Source organism: Bufo bufo, chromosome 7, assembly GCF_905171765.1.
Source record: "Bufo bufo chromosome 7, aBufBuf1.1, whole genome shotgun sequence".
NCBI classification, from domain to species: Eukaryota; Metazoa; Chordata; class Amphibia; order Anura; family Bufonidae; genus Bufo; species Bufo bufo.
Window position 1 is genome coordinate 185363655 of NC_053395.1, and position 25791 is coordinate 185389445.

Below are 25791 nucleotides of genomic sequence, written 5' to 3' on the forward strand. Positions count from 1 at the left end.
CGCCGGATCTGGACAACGCAAGTGTGAAAGAGGCCTAATCTCTCAATTTTAACATCAGTTTGAGGGTTTAGTAAAACCGCAGAGTGCACCTGTCTTTGCTATTATTTTGTTATATTGCTATATTGATTACCACATCCACATAATTGCTATCTTGTGTAGGATGTCTATTGTGGTACTTGTGGTTCGCTGCGGGCATCCTCCACTGTATGCATTTTTGCTGGGGATCGTCATTAGCAACGGGCCACAAGTGCAGGATTTGCTCCCCTATATATATGCACAACTGCATGTGGGTTTGAGCATTTCCTGCTTGGTTAATGCCACGCCATTCTTTTCAGTTTGTATTTATAGAGATGCCTGGAGGTGTATAAACTCCAATTTAAATGTGTCTGCTTTCCATCTACAGGCTACATTTAGGTGCACCTGTGAGGCCTGGGCCTTATCAGCCAGTCTTGAGTGGGACTCGCAGACTCCTCCCTCCTCCCATTGCTAGCATGGCTACATGCTGGAGGTAACCGGTGAGTTGTTTGTGAGTCGGCCTCATGCTCCTGTAATTTGCCCACTGGCTCCTGGTAGTGCCCATACAGCGCAGGTAGGTGAGTGTTAGGCCCCCGAGCTACTTGAGAAACCTTGGCGCGGTGCTCAGGCTCAGACATGTCCTACACTGTAGGATATGTTGGCTAATCTCTCAATTTTAACATCAGTTTGAGGGTTTAGTAAGACCGCAGAGTGCACCTGTCTTTGCTATTATTTTGTTATATTGCAAGTCACAGTGCTGCACGAAGAGCAGAGGCGCCCGCAGGAGGAGAAGAGAGGTGAATATTACTTTTGGTCCTGTCTGAGGTCTGCATTAAAGGGACCGAGGGGGGATCCTGTTCAAAAAATTGCTGTGGGGCCCAATTAGTTCTAGTTACGCCACTGGGCTGGAGTTTCCTTAGACAGAGTAAAAGACATTATTAGGTAGGGCGACCCAGCGTAATCTAAGATTTAGGCCTCTTTCACACGGGCGTTGCGGGAAAAGGTGCGGGTGCGTTGCGGGAACATACGCGATTTTTCCGCGCGAGTGCAAAACATTGTAATGCGTTTTGCACGCGCGTGAGAAAAATCGCCATGTTTGGTACCCAAACCCGAACTTCTTCACAGAAGTTCAGGCTTGGGATCGGTGTTCTGTAGATTGGATTATTTTCCCTTATAACATGGTTATAAGGGAAAATAATAGCATTCTGAATACAGAATGCATAGTACAATAGCGCTGGAGGGGTTAAAAAATAATAAAAAAATAATTTAACTCACCTTAATCCACTTATCGCGCAGCCCGGCTTCTCTTCTGTCTTCTTCTTTGCTGTGTGCAGGAAAAGTACCTGTGGTGACGTCACCCTGGTCATCATATGGTCCGTCACATGATCTTTTACCATGGTGATGGATCATGTGAGGACCGGAGTGACGTCACCACAGGCCCTTTTCCTGCACACAGCAAAGAAGAAGACAGAAGAGAAGCCGGGCTGCGCGATCAAGTGGATTAAGGTGAGTTAAATTATATATTTTTTTAATTTAACCCCTCCAGCGCTATTGTACTATGCATTCTGTATTCAGAATGCTATAATTTTCCCTTATAACCATGTTATAAGGGAAAATAATAATGATCGGGTCTCCATCCCGATCGTCTCCTAGCAACCGTGCGTGGAAATCGCACCGCATGCACACTTGCTTGCGATTTTCCCGCAGCCCCATTCACTTCTATGGGGCCTGCGTTGCGTGAAAAACGCACAAAATAGAGCTTGCTGCGATTTTCACGCAACGCACAAGCGATGAGTGAAAATCACCGCTCATGTGAACAGCCCCACAGAAATGAATGGGTCCTGATTCAGTGCGGGTGTAATGCGTTCAACTCACGCATTGCACCCGTGCGGAAAACTCGCCCGTGTGAAAGGGGCCTTAGGCTTTCTTCACAAACAACTTTTGTTAGCATTTTTATGTGTATTATTGCATCCCTAGTGATGCTAGGGAGGCTCGTCCCCATCACGGCCTGCTATTGGCTGCTCCCCCCATTGTCAGAGATGCAGTGGCGGCCGTGCGGGCATCAGGAGCGATGCAGGTGCCGGGGAGCGGGATAAGTATAACCTATATGAGGGGCCTGGGCATTGGGGGGGAGGGGGTGTCATTATAGGGGTTGGATAACCCCTTTAACTGCACCATTAAAACAGCTGTTTTTTATGGCGTTTTTTTCAATTCCCATAGAAATTCTTATGGAAAAATGCCTAAAACAAAATGCCTAGAGGGTGCTGCATTTTGGCAAAAACAGCACCAACTCAAAAACATCTCCCGCATCTGCGCTTTCCTTAACTTTGAATCAGCGAAAATGCTTGTACATGCCCTCATCATCTCCCGCTTAGACTACTGCAACATTCTCCTCTGTGGCCTTCCATCTAGGACTCTCGCACCCCTCCAATCTATCCTCAACTCTGCTGCCCCACTAATCCACCTCTCACCCTGTTACTCCTCTGCCTATCCCTTCACTGGCTCCCCATTGCCCAGTGAATTCAGTTCAAAATACTGACAAATACATACAAGGTCGTCCACGAACTGTCCCCTCCCTACTTTCCCGATACATCCTCACACGCAATCTCCGATCCTCACAAGACCTCCATCTCTCCTCTCATTTTATCACCTTTTCCCACAATCGCCTCCAAGATTTCTCCCGTGCATCCCCCATTCTCCAGAACTCGCCACCCTAACATATCAGACTCTCACCTACAGTGGAATCCTTCAAAAGAAACCTAAAAAAAACACCTCTTCAGACAAGCCTACAACCAGTGACCCTGCTGCCTCTATACCGCCATGACCAACTTCACCCTAACCTACTGTGTCTCCCATACCATGTAGATTGTAAGCCCTCACGGGCAGGGCCCTCTCTCCTTCTGTACCAGTTTGTACCTAGTCTTATTCATTCTTAGTGCAATTGTCTGTATTATGTATGTGCACCCCTTTTCATATGTACAGCGCTATGGAATGAATGGCGCTTTAATAATAATAATAATAATAATAATAATAATAATAGCAGATGCAAAAGATGCAACAAAAACTTCATGCAACAAAAAAAATAAAAAACCTTTTTCTTAATTCACTATAGACTTTAAAGTAACATCTGGCTGCATGAAATAGCAAAGTGGAAAAAATGTCACATAGAACACTGCTAAAAAAAGCAGCAAAAAAGGGAAACACTCCTAAAAAAAGATCCCAGCCTTACAAGGGAATTCTTATAGATGGCTTTTGCTTTTCCCTCCCAAATAGTTATTGATTGCTGACATTACAGTAATAGCCTCTACATTACTACTGAGTACAGAGATCCCCTCCTCTACACGTATGTGCGCTCCTCAGCGGGCAGAGCAATGGCTCTGTGCCTCACGCTCCTGTACAACTGTTTTTATTGCATATAACGCTGGGAATCCACCCTCCAGAATAAACAAGACAAAGTGTGAATTGCGGGAGGAGGAGGAGGGGGTTCTTAGATCTCTTTTGTCCCAGGCTGCCTTTTTTAGTTATATTTACAAGAACATGCCAGCGGCCCTCAGCCTCCCGATGCTGCGCACATCCATGCTCTTCCTTAACGTACACACACTGCTGCGATAACAGTTAATGTAACCCCGCAGCAAGTTGGCAGCTAAAGCGCACACAAGATGGCCGCTCAAGTTTCTCGGATGTTCGATAGGAAAATCCTGCGCGCTGTAACTTGTAAATGTCACTTTTTATAGTTAAACTCTACTGTCACCAAATACATAACTCTTACTATATGGAGACTGGCCAAGCCGCCTTATTTAGCCAAAAACAGCTCCATATATGAACCCACTGAACACTAGTTATAGTACTTGTTTTAGGGTTTATGCACACTGCCGTATTCAGGCTCCGTGCAACCTTCAAGTTGTGTGCAGCCATAATATGGCACCCATAGGGTATATGCACACAGGGGCGGAATTTATCATTCCCCCCACAACAGTTTTCTGTACAGTCGTGGCGAAAAGTTTTGATTTTCACATTCACAAAGTTTGTTGCTTCAGTGTTTTTGGATCTGTTTGTCAGAGGTCTCTTTGGTATACTGAAGAACAATTAAAGGCATTTCACGTTTCAAGTTCTTAACTTTCATTATACAAAAACTTGGTATTTCCAGTGTTGACTTGTTCTTTTTCAAGACTTCTGCAATTCGCTCTGATGTGCCGGATATCAGCTCCTGGCCCAACTCCTGGCTGATGGCAGCTCATTCTTGTCTAAAGGTGGCCATAGACATAAGATTAAAGTGGGCTGGAATTGCAGATTGCGGCCATTCCAGCCGACTGACGTTTGAAAAACTAGAGTGATCGCTGACGGCAGACTCTTGTCTGCTGAAAATATAATCCGCCATGCTGGAGGACTTCGGCCATGCATCAACTGAAACTGCATGTTGATGGCATGATCAGCTGAATTCAGCCAATCACTTGCTATTGTGCTCAAGCACCAGGGAGCTGGGTTTTATAAAAAACGGACTCCCTGGTCGGGCAGTTTAGTTGGCAGGATCGTTTGTACTAACAATCCCATAGACGACTGATCGGCTGCAATGCGACAGATCATTATCTCAAATGTATGGCCAGCTTAAGGCTACATTCACACAACATGTGACGGACGTTTTTTTCCGCAATGGTAGTCTAAGCGATTGTTCACACTTTTTATTTTTTTGACGGCCACTGAATAACGGATGTTAGAAAACAGACCATGTTCCATCCTGTCCGTTTTCACTGACCAACAGCCCCCATACAATTGAATGGCACAGTTTTTAAAGTCCGTTTCTCAGACTTTGGCCTCTTTCACACTAATGATATGGGTTGGCCCAGGATGCGTTCAGGGAGCGCTCAGTGAAACTCGCACCATTTTACAAGCAAGTTCAATCAGTTTTGTCTGTAATTGCGATCAGTGTTTCATTTTTTTCCGCGCGAGTGCAATGCGTTTTTCACTGAAGCCCCATTCACTTCTATGGGGCCAAATGCTATGTGAAAAACGCAGAATATGGCATCATGCACATGGCCGTTGTTTGGGTCCGCATCCGAGCTGCCGTTTTGGCCGCCCGTTCCGTTCCGCAATTTGCGGAAGGCACGCGGACGGCTTCCGTTTTTTGCGGATCCACGGTTTGCAGACCGCAAAAAACGGCACGGTCGTGTGCATGTAGCCTATAGAACATGCTGCGATTCTCAAGCAGAAATTATGCGTGAAAAAAATGCTCATGTACACAGACCCATTGAAATGAATGGGTCAGGATTCAGTACAGGTGCTATGCGTTCTCTTCACACATCACACCCGTGCGGAAAACTCGCTCGTGTGAAAGGGGCCTTTGACAGTTTTGAACAGACATTTTTTCACTGTCGTGTGAATGTAGCCTAATTAGTGCTTGGAGTTTATCACAAAGGCTAAAATCCGGGGCAAAACCACACCAAAATCCATGTGGAATCGCGGCACTCCACGCGAAGATCTGAAAAAACTGTACTGCCATCATGTGCATGCACCCTAAGGCCTCTTTCACACGAACGATACAGATTGGCCCCGGGTGCGTTCAGTGAAACTCGCACCATTTTGCAAGCAAATTCAGTCAGTTTTGTTTAGAATTGCGTTCAGTTTTTTCCACGTAGGTGCAATGCGCTTGGATGCGTTTTTCACGCGCCTGATACAAACAACATCTCTTAGGCCTCTTTCACACGGGCGAGATTTCTGCGCAGGTGCGATGCGTGAGTTGAACGCATTGCACCTGCACTGATTCCAGACCCATTCATTTCTATAGGGCTGTGCACATGAGCGGGGATTTTCACGCATTACTTGTGCGTTGAGTGAAAATCGCAGCATGCTCTATTTTGTGCGTTTTTCACGCAACGCAGGCCCCATAAAAGTGAATAGGGCTGCGTGAAAATCACAAGCATCCGCAAGCAAGTGGGGATGCGGTGCGATTTACACGCACGGTTGCTAGGAGACGATCGGAATGAGGACCCGATCATTATTATTTTCCCTTATAACATGGTTATAAGGGAAAATAATAGCATTCTTAATACAGAATGCTTAGTAAAATAGCGCTGGAGGGGTCAAAAAAAAAAATATTTAACTCACAGCCCGACTTCTCTTCTGTCTTTTTCTTTGCTGTCCAGGAGGAAAATGACCTGTGGTGACGTCACTAGGCTCATCACATGGTCCACCACATGATCCATCACCATGGTGATGGATCATGTGACGGACCATGTGATGAGTACAGTGACGTCACCACAGGTCCTTTTCCATCAAGAAGAAGAAAGAAGAGAAGCGGGGCTGTGCGGACAAGTGGAGTTAAATTATTTTTTATATTTTTTTAACCCCTTCAGCCTTATTTTACTATGCATTCTGTATTAAGAATGCTATTATTTTCCCTTATAACCATGTTATAAGGGAAAATAATAAAATCTACACAACACCTAACCCAAACCCGAACTTCTATGAAGAAGTTCGGGTTTAGGTGCCAAACATGCCAATTTGAGTTTTCCTTGCGGGTGCAATGCGTGACGTGAACGCATAGCACCCGAACGGAATCCTTACCCCCTTCATTTCAATAAGTCTGTGTACATGAGCGATTTTCACTGATGGTTGCTAAGGGATGTTGTTTGTAAACCTTCAGTTTTTTATCACACGTGTGAAAAACGCATCAAAACGCATTGCACCCGCGCTGAAAAAAAAATAAAACACTGTTCGCAATTACAGGCAAAACTGACGGAACTTGCTTGCAAAATGGTGCGAGTTTCACTGAACGCATCCTGAGCCAATCCGTCATGCTCGTGTGAAAGAGGCCTTAGCAACCATCAGTGAAAAACGCATTGCATCTGGACTTGCTTCCAGATGCAATGCGATTTTTACTGAAGCCCCATTCACTTCTATTAAGCCAGGGCTGCGCGAAAAAACTTAGAATATAGAACATGCTGCATTTTTCACGCAACGCAGAAGTGATGCATGAAAAAACCTCATGTACATGAATGAAATGAATAGGTCAGGATTTAGTGCGGGTGCTATGCGTTCACCTTACGCATTGCACCCACGCTGAAAACTTGCTAGTGTGCAAGGGGCCTAAGGGCTCCTTCACATCCGGCAGATTTTGTGGCAGAAAATTCTATGACTGAAAATCATTGATTTCTGCATGCCCCATTATGGTGAATGGAACTGATTTTCAGTCGCGGAACTTTCTGTCACAAAATCTGCTGCGTGTGAAGGCGCCCCAACAGTAAAAACAAAAATTGGTAGCAGATCTTTTAAAAACACAAGCAAACCCACGTTTATATGCCATACTAGGGAATATTTAGCAATAAACGTTCCAGAATCTTGGAAATTACATTTTAATGATATTCTATTTATTATCTGTAAGAGTTCAATGTTCATGGCATGCTCAGTACATAGTGAGCATCGTAATGATAAGCATGGACCAATTAATCACTTATTAAAAAGGGCCTGTCACCGCTCCTGACAGGCCTGTTTAACAGCTTCATGCATTCCCCATGTAATAACAATTCTGGGGCATCTATTCTTATGGCTCTGTGTTGTGCCGTTCCTTTATTATTTCTATTAGAAGTTATGAATGAATTGCTATCAGCCTTCAGTAAGGGTACAGAGGGGAGGTAACCAGTCGGGGGGGTGTACCTGCACAGTCTCACTCTATCCAATCAGTGCCATTGTCAGTCTGTACAGTTACACCCCCCCAACTGGTTACCTCCCCTCTGTACCCTTACTGCAGACTGCTAGCAGCTCATTCATAACTTCTGGTAGAAATAATAAAGGAACGGCACAACATAGAACCATAAGAATAGATGCTCCAGAATTGTTATTACATGGGGAATGCATGAAGCTAATAAAACAGGCCTGTCAGGAGCGGTGACAGGTCCTCTTTAAATCATGAAGCAAGGGCGGAGCTTGGCAGCAGAGCGGAACACACATGCCGTTGTGAGCTCTGCTCTGGGTCCTGTGAAAACGAGTTTTTTCTGAATAAATCTTAGCTTAAAAATGGGCAAGACACTTAGAGAAAGGTCCAAAGACACGCCAGGACCGAATAAATCCGGCTCTGGACACGGAGACATGGATAAATTTGTCCGCAAACAGAGTGCGGCCGGAGGCAAGCTGGCTCTCAAGATGGCGCCGAGAGCGGAAACCCCTGCAGCATCGGAGGTTTCGGCTGATTCAGACAGAGAAAGTGATCCAGAACATGAACATGAAGGAGAAAACCTGCCTTTGTCGAGGAAATTCATGAAGGATCTCCTGGCTGAGACTATTTCCCCTCTCCGAAAAGATTTGCAGGACTTTAAGCGAGACCTCAGGCAAGTGAAGGAGAAGGTGGAAGGAGTTGAAAATCAACAAGAGGCAATCATAGCTCATAGCGCGGCGGTGGCTAGCAGTTTGGATAGAACGCAAGCCCACATCAACCACCTTTATGAGATGGTGGAAGATCAGGACAACCGAGGTCGCCGCAATAATATCAGGCTGAAAGGCCTACCAGAAGATATAGGGCCTGACGCCTTGCGTGACGCGGTGACCGAAATGTTTACGGCTCTGGTAGGTCCAGATTCTGTGGGGGATCTCACCATGGATAGGATTCACAGGGCTTTGCGTCCCCCCCCGAAACAGGGGGAGCCTGCAAGAGATGTGATATGCCGGCTAGCTAGCTTCGTGTCTAAGGATCAGATAATGAGAGCAGCCAGAGCCAAGAAATCGATTCCTTTTGGAGACGTAGAGGTCCAGATTTTCCAGGACTTGTCCCCGTTTACCCTTCAAAAAAGAAGGTTGCTGAAACCCCTCCTGGACATCCTGAGGAATAAGAACATCACTTACCGGTGGCTTCACCCTTTCGGCTTGCTGATTAATGCACCCGGCAGAAAGTTAACAGTGCGCTCGCCTGCTGACATTCCTTTAGTCTGCGACGTTCTGGGAGTGAGCTCCGTAGATGTCCCTAACTGGCATGCGGCAAGAGATCTGACCGACTTACCGGACTTACCAGGAGGAGAACCGTGGATCCAAGTGAGCCGATCAAAGGAACGCCGCAGGGGCAGGAGGTCCGGTGACCCCTCGCTGGCAACATCAGGAACGGACATTGAGTGAGAAGTCTCATCTGATGCTACATCTGGTATGGGACTTTCTTAATGGGCCGATCCGGGCCTATATTGATGCCTTAGTTCCCGTGGGTTATCCGTTATAAGGATCAGTTGGGAATTTAGTTAGTTATTTCTTTCAAAGTATAACCCATTAGGGAAAGCTGTAATATATATGATGCGGCAGTATGAAAACTGCCTTATGTGCAATTTCCTCCATTCTGCTGTAGGGTTAATTTGATACGGTTGCAAATGTTATGTGATTTTATAGCTGTGTCTTACCATTTACATCCTGATACTCGTTCTTCACATTCAGGACCCGTTCCCTGGTCCTCTCTACCCCCTATAGATGCCCACAGTAGCATTACTGTTATCCGAATGCGCTGTTGTGAGCAGACAGTGGGTCTTTGAGAATTTATTACTGAAAATCTTAGTGGTTTCTATATGTTTGATATGTTATATCTTTTTTCTTTTTTCCTCCTTTCTCCTCCCTTTCCTTCCCCTCCCTCCTACTCCCAAGGTAATATCAAGAAGGTTTAAGGGATCTAGATATTATGTGCAAGAAAGGATCACAATAGGTAAATTATGGCCGAACTAAAAATATGTACCTATAATGTGAGAGGATTGAATGCACCACCCAAACGTACTCAAATATGTCAACTTCTTAACAAACAGAAAGTGAGCATTGCTCTCTTGCAGGAAACCCATTTTAAGAGAGATCATGTTCCGCGCCTATCCCACATGATATACAATCAGTGGTTCCATAGTACATCCCCTTCCGGAGCCTCAAAAGGGGTTTCTATAGTGATTCATAAAAATGTCCCACTGGTGGTGCATTCAATCCTCCAAGATGAGGAACAGGGGCGCTACTTGTTTCTAAAAGGGTCTTTAGGTAATCAGAAAATCACTATAGGCAATCTGTACGCTCCTAATGTGGCTCAGGCAGTATGGATGGAAAAAACCTTGACTAAATTACAGGAGTTTGCTGAAGGTATTGTAGTGTTAGGAGGTGATATCAATGTGGCGTTAAATCCCCAGCTGGACACATCAACAGGCTCTTCGGCACTATCCCAGGTTGCCATAAGAAGAATTAAGAAAAAATTAGCTGACTTAGGATTAATAGATGTATGGAGGGCTATGAACCCCACAGCGAAAGATTATACCTACTATTCAGTGGCACATGTGTCATACCAGAGGTTGGATTACATATTTGTCCCTCCAGGGGTCTTGGGAGATTGCTCTCAAGCGTCAATAGGCAATATCATATTATCGGACCATGCCCCGGCATATCTGACAATTAGGGTTAAATCCCTACCCCGTACACAATTTACTTGGAGATTGGATGAATTCCTGCTGAGTAAACAGGAATATATCCTAGACATAAAAAAACATCTGGAAGAATATTTCAGTCTAAATGAGACAGAGGATGTGTCGCCGGGTCTGGTCTGGGAGGCTCACAAAGCAGTTGTAAGAGGGCATTTCATTGCATTGAATGCGCATATAAAAAAGAAGAGAGAGGCCTCTATTTTGTCGTTGCAGGACCAGATTCAAGCATTGGAATTACTACATAAAAAACAGATGTCGCCAGAAGTTCTAGATAGACTAAATGGGTTGAGGGCGGAGCTTAAGAACGTGCTGAACAGCCGGGTGGCCAAACTTTATTTGTCGGCGCAGTTCAAATACTACGCACATGGGGACAAGGCATCAAAGTTTATGATGTCAAGCTTAAAAAAACGTAGAGTTAAGTCTTATATACACTCTATTAAAGATGCTTCAGCTAGACCTCTCATGTCAACTGAGCTTATAGCAAAACAGTTTTGTAAATATTATAGCTCGCTATATAATCTTAGGGAGAATAATACTGAGTTGGAAACTGGTAGGAGGACAGAAGACATTAACAAGTGGCTATCAGATTTGCGCCTCCCGGTTGTTTCCCATGTTCAGGCTCTGTCACTAGCCCAACCATTTACAATGCAAGAACTGAATAAGGCATTAAATACGGTCCCTAGACATAAGTGTCCCGGGCCAGATGGTTTAACTGCAGGATACTATACAACCTTTTCCGAGTTATTGTTACCTAAAATGCTTACCATATATAATGAAGTGTACAAGGGTAACCCACTACCACCACAAATGTTGTCAGCCCTCATTACTATACTACCAAAAGAGGGTAAGGACCCTTCTTCCTGTGCCAGCTATAGGCCTATCTCGCTTTTGAACGCAGACCTGAAGCTGTATGCCAAGATGCTGGCTCTTAGGTTGCAACCATTTTTACCCAGTTTAATCAATGCAGAACAGGTGGGTTTTGTGGCTGGCAGGGAGGGAAGGATGAACACTGTTAGGATAGTAAATGTTATACATCAAGCTAGGGAAAAATCCATTCCGTTGGTACTCCTGGGGACAGACGCAGAGAAAGCGTTCGATCGCATTGATTGGCTTTTTATGCGTCTGGCCCTGGCTAAGTTTGGGATTCCGCCCCAGTTCATTTCTGCTACAATGGCTATGTATGCTTCACCCACTGCCAGTGTGATGGTAAATGGCACCATATCTCCCAGATTTTCCATTGGCAACGGCACAAGGCAAGGGTGTCCCTTGTCCCCCCTGCTCTTTATCCTTGTGGTGGAGTGCTTATTTCAGGCGATCCGTCAGGAGGATAGAATCCAGGGCATGAAGGTGGGTAACACCTATCATCAGTTGGCGGCGTTCGCTGATGATCTTCTGGTTATAATAACCAATCCATTGGAGGCGTTCCCTGCTATACAGGAATTATTCCAGAAGTTTGGAAATCTATCAAATTTCCTGATTAATCCCTCGAAATCCCAGGCTTTAAATGTCACAGCAGGTAGAGACTTGCAGAGGACACTAGAAAGGCAATATGGATATGGCTGGACAACTCGTGCTATTAAATTTTTAGGAGTAAATTTAACCTCAGACTCTGGAAATCTTTATGAAGAAAATTTCAGTAATCTTCATAAATCAATATCAGCTACTATTGACTCCTGGTGTATCCCTTTCACCTCATGGTTTGGAAGGCGTACATTGATAAAATCAGTGTTAGTACCCAAAATCTTGTATTTCATGTTAGTATTACCAATTCACTTGCCAAAATCCTTTTTTGTCCAGCTTAAACAATGTTTTTCCAGATTTCTTTGGAAAAAATCCAGACCCCGTATTCCGCACTCGACTATGGTCCAACCCAATAGGTTGGGGGGAATGGGACTCCCTGATATGGAAGTATATTATAGGGCAATCCAGGGGATGAGATGTCTGGAATGGATTAGAGGCCCAGAGAATAGACTCGACATTCTAGCAGAAGCCGGGGATAGGAGACTCCCTCTGAGATCATTTCTTCTTTCTCCCCCTAAAGATATGCCCCAGCAGATTAGATCACTTAGCCTCACGACAAAAAATACACTAAACAGGTGGAGCTCAGATTTATCCAAGGTGCTGCTTTCAAGTCACGAGGTGTCACCAGTGCTTCAGATCAGGGACATTTTATGGAGCTCTGGGGATATATTTGGCTCTACTTTGCCAGGTGATCTTAAGGAGCTATCATTCCAATTGGTTGACCTATTAGATCCATCAGGTCACTTAATAGAAGGATGGGATAATCATCCTAAATTGCAAAAGTTATCCTTTATCCACAAATTATATATTAAACAATACCTAGGAAAAAAGAAAATTTCCACACGGGCTTCTACGACGCAATTTGAGCAGATGACCCTCTCTAAGTCTCCTCCTGTGAAAAAAGTTTCGCGGCTATACTCTGTGTTGATCTCCCAGACCAGACCCGATACATATGGCTTCATTCGTAAATGGGAAAAGGATTTGGATATTATTTTTTCAGATAGGGAAATAAAGCAGATCTGCTCTATCACACCAAGGGTATCTAGATGTGTTAAATTGCAGGAAAACCTTTATAAGGTAATTACAAGATGGTACTTCACACCTCAAAGATTGCACCATATGTACCCAGAATGTGACTCAAGATGCTGGAGATGCTTCAGTGCGGAGGGTTCACTAGTGCACATATGGTGGACTTGTCCTGTTATTGCCAAGTATTGGACACGAATTTGTACAATAGGCTCACAGATTAGTGGTGTAAAGTTGACTCCTTCAGCTAAAGGGTGCCTGTTGGGGTTATTAGGAGAATTTAAAGGGAATAGGCATATGATTTCCTTGCTAGGGCATTTATTGGCGGCTGCAAGGGTTCTTGTAGCCTTTAATTGGAAGAATCGAAAGGCCCCTTCTATCTCCCAGTGGATTACGAAGTGTGATGCAATCTATAGATTGGAGCAGATTGCTGGGTGGGAGGCCAAAAGATCACAGGTGTTTGAAGCCACATGGTCCGCATGGAAGAAGTATAGAGGCTTTACAACCTAAAAATAATCTGAGTTATATAACATTTCTATCTGGGAGGTAGGAATAACCCCTACCCCTTCCCCCCCCCCCCCTTTTCATTCCCTTTCAATCTTAATCCTCATTATTCTTAATTTTATTTGTACCCCCCCCTTCCTTTTCCCCTGAATTGATGGTACTTAATTAGGCTTTCTTTCTTGGCTGTATGATCGATATAGAAAAGTGCCCCAATGTGGGGTGAATGTATCTTTTGTATTTCTGCCATGATTCAAAATAAAACTATTTTAAAAAAAAAAAAAAAAAAAAAAAAAAAAAAAAAAAAAATAAATCATGAAGCAATAGCGAGGTTACACTTCACCTATAATGACACGATCAATACAAATGTACATTCATTAAAATGTCTATATAAAAGTGCTAACAAGTCACTAGTATATTAAGTGAGGTCAGTTCTAAAGAGAAAGCGCTCATGTATACAGCCATCAACATGTAGAGATACCTAATACAGTCCATGAAGCCTTAGGCCTAGTTCACACTTTGGTCAGTGATTTCCATCAGCGATTGTGATTTGGGATGAGCTAATTTGTGTTTTCAAGGTTCGGTTTCGGGTTATCTAAGAATTCCGTTATGGATTCCGCTACTACGGACCATAAGTTATGATCCGTGGTAGCGGAATCCATAACAGGATTCTTAGATAACCCGAACCTTGTACGCCGAACTTGAAAAAACATGTTCGCTCATCCCTAATTGTGATCCAAAAGCAGAAGTGGAGCCTCCACAGAGATAAGGTACAAGGGAAAGATAGGCACCTGATGTGTGCCTGGTTTGTGCTCATAATCACTGCTGGAAATCACCTTATTGTACCTACCTATCATTCCTCCACATCCAACATAGAAGAACCAACGCATGCTCGAAGACACGTGGCGTTATGGAGGTTTTCTACCCTTAAATCATTGCCTCTGGGTTAATATATCTCCATTAGACCCCATGCACACGTCCGCACTTTTTGAAGATTAAATATGGACTCCTTCATTTCAATGTGGTTGTTGACAGCACACAGTGTGATGTCCGCATCTGTATGTCCGTTCCACCGTCCAGCAAAAAAGATAGAACCTGTCCTATTCTTGTCCATTTTGCAGACAAGAATAGGAATTTTTAAATAGGGAGGGATGAGTGGATAGGCTTTTGAACACAACTATGATGCAAGTCAAACCAGACACTCATCTGCAGACAGCTCTTTCAGGGTTGTCCTTCTTCAGTGCAGAGTATTGGTTTGGATAGGTGAGAGGCCTCTAACAAGGTGAAGGAGGTAAGGTGAGGGTGTAAGGAGTCTTATAGGCCCCAACACATCAACAAGTTAGGGCTCATGTACATGACCGTTGGATGTTTTGCGGTCTGCAAACTGTGGAACCGCAAAAGATGGATACCGCATTCTGCGAAAGGGCCGGCCCCTAAGAACAGTCCTATCCTTGTCCGTAATGTGGGCAATTAGGATGTTCAATTTTTTTGCAGAACGGCCATGTGGACATAGGGATACAAAATGGACACATAGTGTTTTCCTTTTTTTTTTGTATATGGCCTGAAAAAAAAATGAACTGAGACGGGGAAAAATAACTGTTCGTGTGCATGAGCCCTTAGACAGTGAGGTCCGTAGGTCCATGTAGGACAAAAACAAGGTTATTGCTGGAAACAACTGTCTGCAGGTCCATGAGACACAGCCCAAGATGAGGTGTTATTTGGGGGTGTATTCTGATACTAGCCAACCAGGGCGGACAACGCCAGACTGTCCAGAGACACACCACTTTGTTAAGAAGAATTGTCACACCCAGTTTTTTATTTATTCAGGAATGGGCCGGGGGAATAACAGAGGAACGGTAGAACAGAAACTTCTAATAAAAAATGCTCCAATATTGCTATTTCACAGAGAATGCAAGTACTTACCAAGATGCACACGTCAGGAAGGATGACGGGTCCTCTGAAATATAATGCGCTGACCAAATCTGACTGACTCCTGATACATTTTGTACATCCCAGACTTTACAGAGGTTTCACGTTGCCAAATTGGCCTCACAAATGTTAACAATTGAACTGTGTCCAGTGCATTAAAGGGTCATTAACTCTTCAAAAAAAACTTTCGATATGTCATAGAGATATATCAAAAGTTTAGATCAGTGGGGGTCTAAGACCAGCACCAATCCCTAAAAGGAAGGGAGAGAAGTGCATGCATATCACACTCCTCGCTGCACGAGAAGGGCTCCATAGCAGTCTATGGGCTCAATTCCGTCCTCTCCAGCGAGGACAGAGAGTGCAATATATGAGCGCTTCTCTTCCATCGTTCTAGAGATTGGTGGGGTCTCAGCACTCGGACCCCCACTGATCTAAACTTTTTATATGTCTCTAAGACATATCAAAAGTAGTGTTGAGCGAACTTGTGGTTTCAATTCTTAGATAACCCGAAACTTGTACGCCGAACTTGAAACCACAAGTTCGCTCAACACTAATCAAAAGTTTTTTTTTAAAGTTAGTGACCATTTCAGCAAGAGAAATGATCCCCTACAGACAGACAGCATTGTAGATCCCAGTATAAACCCAGTGATAGAGGCTTCCAGATACAGAGCTCAACTATGCAGAAAATGTATGAAGACTTCTCCACACGCTGCAAGCTCAGCTGTTCCTGAGCTTTCAGAAGAAGTCGTCTGCAGAATCGGGAAGTTCACATTTGAAATGTTTCCCTTGGTAATTTTGCGCTTGGATCTATTTCTCATCTCCAACTTTTCTCATCCCAGCACAGCATTAGGATTCCCAACGATCGAATAGTTATCCCCTATCCAGCTGATAGGTGATAACTTTTAACAATCAGAATAACCCTTTAGGCTGGGTTCACATGTGTGCTCTGAATTCTTGCAGTCTGTTCTGGAGGAGAAACAGACTGCCAAAGTTCACTGTATCTGGCATAGCCGGATACCACCGTGCACCGCAGGATCCCCTTTCACTGTAAAGGGATCCGACTGCTTTACGGCATATATGCTGGCTTTCAGACAGAGAAAAAATGCTGTATGTAGAAATTTTTGTCCGACCGAAATCTGGCATGTATGCCGGATAAAGGGGATTCTGGCAGTCTGTTCCTCCTCCAGAAGTGCATATGTAAAAGCCTTCAAAGGGTCTCTGAGATTTTTATAGTAATGGCCTATCCTCTGAATAGGTCATCAGTATCTGATCAGTGGGGGTCTGACGCCCGGGACCCCCGCCGATCAGCTGTTTGAGAAGGTACTGGGGCTCCTGTGAGAGCCACAGTCTTCTCCCTGCTCACCAAGCACAGCGCCGTACATTGTATAGCGGCTGTGCTTGGTATGGCGCTCAGCTCTATTCACTTGAATGAAGGATGAATGTTATGTCACTTGGCCTAGGAAAAGCTGAAAGAAGACCGCGGCACTCACAGAGCCTTCTGAAACAGCTGTTCGGCGGGGGTCCCGGGTGTCAAGTGAATGGGTCCGCATCCGTGATGCGTGGTGCACACGGCCGGCGGCCGTGGATTGCCGACCCGCCGTTTGCTGGCCGCAATATGGCCACGGCCACCCAACTGCCATGTGCATGAGGCCTAACTGTGTGCAAGTCTATATGTGTTTACTGTTCTATTTTGTATCAGCAGAATTAATATGTCGTCGGAAAACACAACAATTCCATTGTCTGAACGCTAATGCCATTTAAAGCAACACCCTCCTTTATACACGCATGGCTATCATTCATCCCTTGTTTTCCAGAATAATTTATTCTCGTCTCACCGGATTGCTGCTAGTCATACTCTCCTATAGAAGGAAAACCTGCCGCCACACCTGACGCTGATCTACAGAAGTAATGCTGGATCATTTATCATTTGCACTGGCATGGGAAACATTTGTACGATTGTGTGGAAGATTGGAGCTGGGACACCAAATATTCTCTAGAACCACAGGAACCATTTACTAAAAGTGCAGAGGGTGCAGCAGCCGCAGAGAGAGCAGAGCCTCTAGGTGTAACGGCAACACCCCCGTTGCTCCTAGAGGCTCATTTGCATATATTTAAACATTTATTTTTCTCAGCAATGTGGACACATATGAACATGGGACCAACACAGATGCCTTCAGCTGCCAAGCGCACATGTAACAGGTCAGCCAGTGTCATAGGTACAAATCTGCTGACAGATGCCCTTTAAGTCTCTTAGATCAAAAAGTAGAACAACAATAATACCACAATAAAAAGTGCTGAAGAGCGGTCCACCATCCGGCACCAGGTAGAGGGGGCCCAATTGAACCCCTCACCATGGCCTGTGCTTGCCAATGCAAGGCCAGGGAAGCTGGGACCTGCAATTCATACTCCTGTCTCATTGCCCATGTCATTTGGGAACAATTGCAGTTTAATGACACAGCAGAAATACACGTTCAGGTCACGAGCCGGAGGATTACACAACCCCTGCACTACGTGGATGACACCGCTGATGATCCCTGCCTCTGTATGCATGTACATCAAGTATAATAATCTATTCATTTCATTATTTCCTTTTGGACATTGAACCCTGAAAGGACTCCTGAATGGTTAGCTGTAGAAGAGTCCCATAAATCAAGCCTGACGCATTCTCTGGAATGAGACACTGATCAGTATCTGCTAATCCTCAGGCCATGTGCGATGACCTTGCACTTGTCCATCAATCCCCCTAGTGACATCCGGACACAAGTGTACAGCCACAAGCAGGTGACAAGACACGGCCGTGCTGCCAACGATCAGCAGCATCACATAAAGGAACCTTGATATTCTTCTCCCGCCTCACTGAGATCTGGGGGGAACTTCCTAGCCGGCTGGGTCTAGTTTATTATTCCGGTTTCACAAGGAAACTCTACTAAAGTAAATGTTCGGCTTGAGCTGGGAAATTTCTACACCGAAGTGACAACTCCTCACAAGTACACAGGGAGAGGATTCTGTCAGCTAGTTTGAGCCTATAGAGCTGAGGACATGCGCTGCTAGATCGTCGCTAGCACGTCCACAATATACATTCCCCATTGCTCTGAGTGCTCTTATTCAATCAAAAAAACGATTATATATATATATATATGCAAATGAGGCTAGTAAGGCGCTCAAGGGGCTGTTACCAACGTTTCAGGAGCCCAGCACCGCCCGCATCCTCCGAATCTCCTCCTTGCTCCCCTGATGTCACATAGTTGAAGCGCAGTAATCTCGCGCATGCCAGCTAGCGCATGCACAGTTCATTCCCCGAGGCTGATGCCAGCACAGGGAAGGAACTCCTATGCGGCATACTCGCGCATGCGCGAGATTACAGCGCTTCAACTCTGTGACGTCTGTGCCGTGGCTGGGCTCCTGAAACGTTGGTAACAGCCCCTTGGGCTCTTTACTAGCCTAATTTGCATATTTATATATAAAATCGTTCTTTTGATTGAATAAAAGCACTCACAACTATGGGGAATTTATATTGTGGACGTGCTAGCGGCGATCTAGAAGCGCATGTCCGCAGCTCTATAGGCTCAAACTAGCTGACAGAATCCCTTTCATTAAAGAAAGACTAGGGCCATTCCTCAAATGAAACTTTATAACATGTATAATAATAGGAATCGTAACAGTTTTAGAAGCCGTAAGTTAATGGGTTGGACCTGGCACGTGTGACAAGTAGGGGTGCTCCAGCTTTATGATATTGATGGCCTGTCCTCAGAATCAGATTGGGGGGTGTCCTACTCCCAGCACCCCACCAATCAGCTGTTTGAAGCGGCTGCAGTGCTTGGATGGGTGCTGCGTCGTCCTCACAGTTTTTTTGTTTTTTCATCAATGTTCTTGTATGAGGTCTTATTTATAGTTTTTAATGCACCGTTTTAAGTACATGTAATGATTGATTAAAGCCAGCTGTTTAGCTAAAACCCCCTTTGTTTACATCAGTAAAAAGGCGTATTAGTGGTCACTAAGGCGTTAATACTAAATCGGCAGGGGTCCGACTCCTGGCACCACCGCCGATCAGCAGTTCTGCAGTAGCACCAGGCACCAGAAAGTACACAGCTCCATCCATTGTGTTACTTCAATGGGAGCAGTGCTGCAGTACCAGCTCCGTCCACTTCACAGTGGGAGGAGCTGTGTTCTTCCAGCGCCTATTTCTGACACCGGAGCCACTGCACAACAGCTGAGATTCCGGCAGTCGGACCCCCGCTGAGCTGATATAGATGACCTATCCTGAGAATAGTTCATCAGTATCAAAATCTCAGAAAACCACTGTAATAAATTGTGAGAGGCAGTGAGACTGTAACCATTATTATCTAATGTGCATGATGTATTCATTTACTGTAGTCTTCACTGTCATAGCTGTGTTTTTTGTTCTCCTGATACTTGTCCAACAAGTTTTCTCTTGAAAAATGTTACAAAATAATAATAAAAAAAGATGTGAAACAAAAAAGAGACATCCTCTAAAGGCTACAGACATCTCTGAACTAGTCATAAATCAGCCTAGAACAGGAGTCAGCGATCTTCTAGAACTCCAGCTGTGGGAAAACTCCAACTCCAAGCATGCACAATGGCGTGGTTGTTCTTGGAACATGTTCTGGAAGTGAATGGAACATGCTGGGAGTTGTAATTTCACAAGTACAATGCAGAAATAATAATAATTTAAAAAAATGCATTCACAGTTATGCAGAGTTTTTTACAAATTGCATCTCATAAACACTCATTCTAGCTCAATACTTAAAGGGGTTCTCCGGGCTTTTATAGGATTGGATAACCCCTTTAAAGGAAGTAAACTGTGACTTGCCTGTGTTTTCACAGCCAAATCACAGTTCTAAAACAGTCACCTTGGAGTCGCCATGTATCCAAACCCATATAGAACCACTAGTCTCTTATGTGGTAGAGGGACCCAAAGATTTTAGAAACAATTGACCAGTCTGCATCCTATAAAATGACTTGGAGCATGCAGACCATTCTGAACACGATTTCACATCACAATAGAAATACGGGCCCTTCTGCCGCAGCACTGGGGTGGGGGACACCACTGCAAGGGTCAATAGTCCCATGAATAACCAGTGTCAGTCTGGTGGCATAAAGCTCCTTTAGTGCGTTGTGGTTTGAATCTTCTTTCGCTGTAGCACCACGTTCCACCTAGTCAACCAGGGGGGGGGCACATGTGCTCATATATTACAACATACATGAGGCCGGTACATACATACCAACATACTGATCGGCAACATTATTCACCGGTTTATCAGAACTGGTGTAAAGTAGAACTGGCTTAGTTGCCCATAGCAACCAATCAGATCCCACCTTTCATTTTTCAGAGCTTCTTTGGAAAATGAAAGGATGGATCTGATTAGTTGCTATGGGCAACTAAGGACAGTTTTCCTGTGACTGTAGCATGTGTTCTCTACAATGTAACCCATGTGCCACCTGTAATGCCCCCATGCCAGGTCCCTGCACATGAGCTCCACATTTCCTCCTCACAGCCGCTCCCATGGAGCACAGGATAAGGACTGCAGTCCCGGGGGTGAATGGTGTCCACAGGGACCTATGAACCACTTCTCACAAAGCGTTTCATGCACTTCTGACGCTTCTGTGCGATACATGCATGAAGCAGCCTGGGGGATTCTCAGTGGTCACCGTGCGACAGATTCATTGGAAGCGACATTATGATGTATTGGACGCATAGGGAGACATTTACTTGCTGGCTCCGGGCTCTTGTGCTGCGCCCATAGCTGCCTGTCACTTGTGCACTGAGGGGAGCACACAGCAGGAGAGCGGCGGCGGCTGCTGAGTCACAGTCCCCTCACTTCTAAACTTCACCGATGTCCTCTACAGCCCCTCAGGCATGCCCCGCACTACGCCCCTCACCTCTTCTGAAGCTGCAGCACGGCCTGAAGTCTTCCAACCTTCCCCAGATAGTCCCGGTCCCCTCCAGGTGACAGCCAGAAACTTTCCAGCCGCAGCGCTGAGCGGAGCGTGCAACAGCCACTTCCGGCCCTATGTCACTCAGCGCACGGTCCCCGCGGTCTGCTCTAGCGCCACCTAGCTTCTGGACCGTGCAGCGCCCTACTGTACCTCACAGGACACTACATATACGGGCTCAACCAGAGGTGCACGGGCGAACTGGGGTGGCCCTGGAAAAAAAATCTAAAAGTGGCCTGAATGTTGTAGGTGGGTCCACATTAACATTAGGTGGGGCAACACAAGTACATGGGGCTGATACAAGTTGGCACGGTCAGCACAGAATACCATCCCACAGAACCAGTGGCTGTGCCTAGGGTGTTTGGCATCGGGGGGGTCCTTTCTCTGCCCCCCCCCCCCCCCCCCAATACTTGACTACTTACCTCTTACATCCAGGGACATCTCCTGTCATGTAGACCTTCTCTTTCCTCTTCTCCGTTAGACCGCCATGACAGAGTTTGTAACACAGAAATATTAGATTTCTCAGTTTTTCCATCAACTTCCCCATCCTGCTGCCACCCCCAATACTCTGCCTGTTGTGCTCCCCAATATCCCAGGTACTATACTGCTTAAAAAATAGTGACCCCAGTAGACATAATTGGGGTCATTTATCAAACTGGTGTAACGTAGAACTGGATTTCCAAAAGAGCTGTCAAATATGAAAGGTGGAATCTGATTGGCTGCTATGGGCAACTAAGCCAGTCCTACTTTACACCAGTTTGATAAATTACCCCAAATATCCCTATAGTGTCTACAGCAGTTATAATGTCCCCTAGAGTGCCCCAGTAATAATACCACCCTCTATTATGCTCCAGGTAATAATCCCTGTATAGTGTCCCCAGAAATAATAGAATTGCCCCTACAGTGCCTCCCTAATAACAACGCGCCCCCATATAGTAATTTCCCCCACACTGCCCCAATAATTTTACACCCCACACAGTAATTTCCCCCACACTGCCCCATATGGTATGTTGCCCCATATAGTAATTTGCCCCATACTGCCCCTCCACAGTAATTTCCCCCAATAACAACACCCCCCACACAGTAATTTCCCTCACACAGTAGTATTCCCCACCCAGCCCCGATATAGTAATTTGCCCCCCACAGTCATTTCCCCCATATAGTAATTTGCCCCACACTGCCCTCCACACAGTAGTTTCCCCCATACTGCCCCTCCACACAGTAGTTTCCCCCATACTGCCCCTCCACACAGTAGTTTCCCCCATACTGCCCCTCCACACAGTAGTTTCCCCCACACTGCCCTCCACACAGTAGTTTCCCCCATACTGCCCCTCCACACAGTAGTTTCCCCCACACTGCCCCTCCACAGTAATTTTCCCCACACAGTAGTTTCCCCCACACTGCCCCATATAGTAATTTGCCCCCCACATAGCAATCCCTCCCATAATAATTTGCCCCCACCATAATATTTTTTCACCCATTTGTCCTCCTGTGTGCCCCCCCACATGTCCCCCAAAGTTAGCACATAAAAAAACAAACAAAACCTAAAAGCTAAATACTCACCTGCGCTTGCAGAGGAGAGGAAGGCGCGCACACTTCACTGTGCTGCTGCGTCCCGGCACAGGCACGCGCGAAGATGTCATCACGCACGCCTGCCCCGAGATTTCACTACTGCATAGGTCTCAGACCTACTAAGCCTGAAGCCTATGGCGGTGATCGGCGGCAGGGCAGGGAACTATGCGCTCCTGTGCCCCGCCGCATTATGTGGCCTCAGCGCTCCAGCAATGAGCGCTTTCATCTGTATTGATGGAAGCTCTCATTGCTTCTGGCACCCCCTGAGAGCCGGCACCCGTGGACGAGACAATGGGAGAGTGCATAGGCCGGCGCTTTTTCCTGTAGTGTTCAAGGACGACCACCGCTGCTGGATTGCATGGTTGTTGTAACCCCTGGCAAGGAGTAGTATATAATGTGATGGAAAAATGAATCCAGCCAGCAAAGGAGTCAATATGGACAATAACAATACATTAGTAAGTGCCTTGTATTAACTTTTTCTACATGATAAATGCCATTTGCTGAAGTGAGACAAACCCTTTAAGTATCCCCTTTGGACTTCAATAGTAAACCATATGTTGCATAATATTTTAAACAATAAAATGTGCAATAACCCATTTATTGTATTTGTGAGAGTCTTGGTATATACACACTATACAGTCATTTACTGTGACCTCCAGTACACCTCAGATTACGTTATATATGTCTTGAGCACTAATTCTGTTACAGTATTTATGTCTACAGATCTAGCTGCTGTGGAGGTACAGCATATAAACCACATCTAGTCCACACGTATATGCCTTTTAGCAGCATTCATAATGCTGGAATTATATTAATAGCCAAAAGAAGCATCATCCCTTAGGGTACGGCCACACGGTCAGGTTTCCTGATGCAGTTTTGAAAGCCAAAATCAGGAATGGATGATAAAAGGAGAGAAAATAGAAAGGATAGATGTGACTTCTCCTCTTTTTTGAATTCCCTTCTAGTTTAGGCTTCCGAGACTGCATCAGGAAACCTGACCGTTTGGTGTACCCTCAAAGGGATTTTCCGAGACTTTGCTACTGATGACCTATCCTCTGGATACGTCATCAATAGCTGATCTGTGGGGGTCTGATACCCGGGACCCTTGTCGATCAGCTGTTTAAGAAGGCACTAGCACTCGCACCACGGCCCTCTCGCAGCTTAGCCTAGGCCATGTGTTGTCACGTTCCTTGGTCACATCATAAGGATAGGTCATCAATAGTAAAGTCTTCCTGTACCCTGATGGTTGTTGACTTCATGGCTCTTCTTCATAGGTTGATGGCCTTATGAATCTAGTAAGGGGTCTTCCAAATATAACTGATTTGTGCACCTGCCTGGCATCCATTGTCGGACTGAGTAATATTGCATGGCAATTGGATACCACTGGAGAGAAAACTCATCCCATAGGAAACGATGGAACCAGTTTCATTATCCATTTCCAGCAGGGTCATACAAAATCTGGAGTTTCGGGGGTTGGGTATATGTGGAAAGGCTCTGATTTATTTTACCACTTATAAACCCCTAAAAAATGTCCTCTCCTGCAGAAGTCGATCGCTACTGTAAAGGGAACAGTATTTGCTTTTGAAATCTTCGGGGGAGCCCCAGCTAAGTTTGGGACACCTCTGATCCACAGAAAAGCAAAAACTGAGTTGCCAGGCCAATATATTCTCCTATAGAAAAGTCTTTCAAGACCCCACAGGGGCAGCCAGGTAAATTTCCCAAAACAGGCATGGTATTTTATGAATATATTTTTTGTATGCGTAATTCCTCGTCCACTGAAATACTCTAAAGCTAGCGTTGACGGAAAGTAGAGTTGCCTGATTGATCGACCAGACCTCTATTTGTCTGTGTTGATTTAGACGCCATATTTATGAAGCCACCAGGAACATAATCAGAAGGAGTGCAGAGGTTGTTGTGGCACTAGGGCTTTGAAGAGGGGTTGTCTAGTTGTAATTTCATTCACCTGGGAAGAGATCTATACTTACCTGCTCCCTGCCCGTCCCCCTCTGGCTCCTGGTGCCCGCCTGTCAACTTCTGCATTGACGAGGCCACGTGTGCCGCTGCAGCTAATTACTGATCTCAACAGTGACATGTCCCCAAGAGGGCAGACATTGGCTGCAGTGGTGCATGCGACTCCATACGGACAGAAGTTGACATGCGGGGACCAGAAGCCCAGTGAAAACAGCCCAAGACCCACAGAGACAGGAGGGAGCAGGTAACTATAGATCTCTTCACAGGCACCGCTGGGTGGGGATAGGGTATTTAAAAAAAATCCTGGACAAGACATTTAAGAAAACCTTCTGAGCTACCATATATAAGGAAAGGAGTAATGTAAATGACATGTCATAGTTGTTTGGGCCCTGTAGATTTTGTGCGAAAACCCTTTCCAGATAAAAGCAAACTGCCCCCCCCCCCCCCCCCCCCCAAACACGGCAACTGCTGCTCTCACCTGGGGGGGGAAGCCACAACCAGCCAGACATTGGAACGGACATAAATGTGATATACGGTATGAACTGATCAAGTCCCCCAGAGTAGGAGATGCTCTTAGCAGGTGGATCTCTTGTCTGCATCACATAGATTGGTCCATAGTCGGCCCCCATCATGATATCCATTTGCCCTAATGGGGCGCGCTGATATGTGTCGTCTTCAAGAGAACGTCCCTTTAAGCTAATAAAAAAAGGTATCAAACTGTATAAGGTTTATAACACAATTTAATCTAAGTGTTTTATATTTACAAAAAATAATACTTTTTTTTTACTTTTCAAGACAGGAAAATAAGTTTATAATGTGTTTTATTTGTATTATATGAACATAATGCATTGACCCACAATCTATCCTCATTCTATATACACAGACA

General features: G+C 45.2%; 1 protein-coding gene across 2 annotated transcripts in view; it reads right to left on the minus strand.

Moving 5' to 3' along the window:
• Window positions 1–21454, minus strand: part of MAP3K20 (mitogen-activated protein kinase kinase kinase 20) — a 232839-nt gene extending 211385 nt beyond the window's left edge. For both annotated transcript variants that reach the window (XM_040441937.1, XM_040441939.1), the window contains exon 1: window positions 21309–21454. The gene's annotated coding sequence lies outside the window, so the exon portion shown is untranslated. The remainder of the gene's footprint in view (window positions 1–21308) is intronic.
• Between the last annotated feature and the right edge of the window lie 4337 nt (window positions 21455–25791).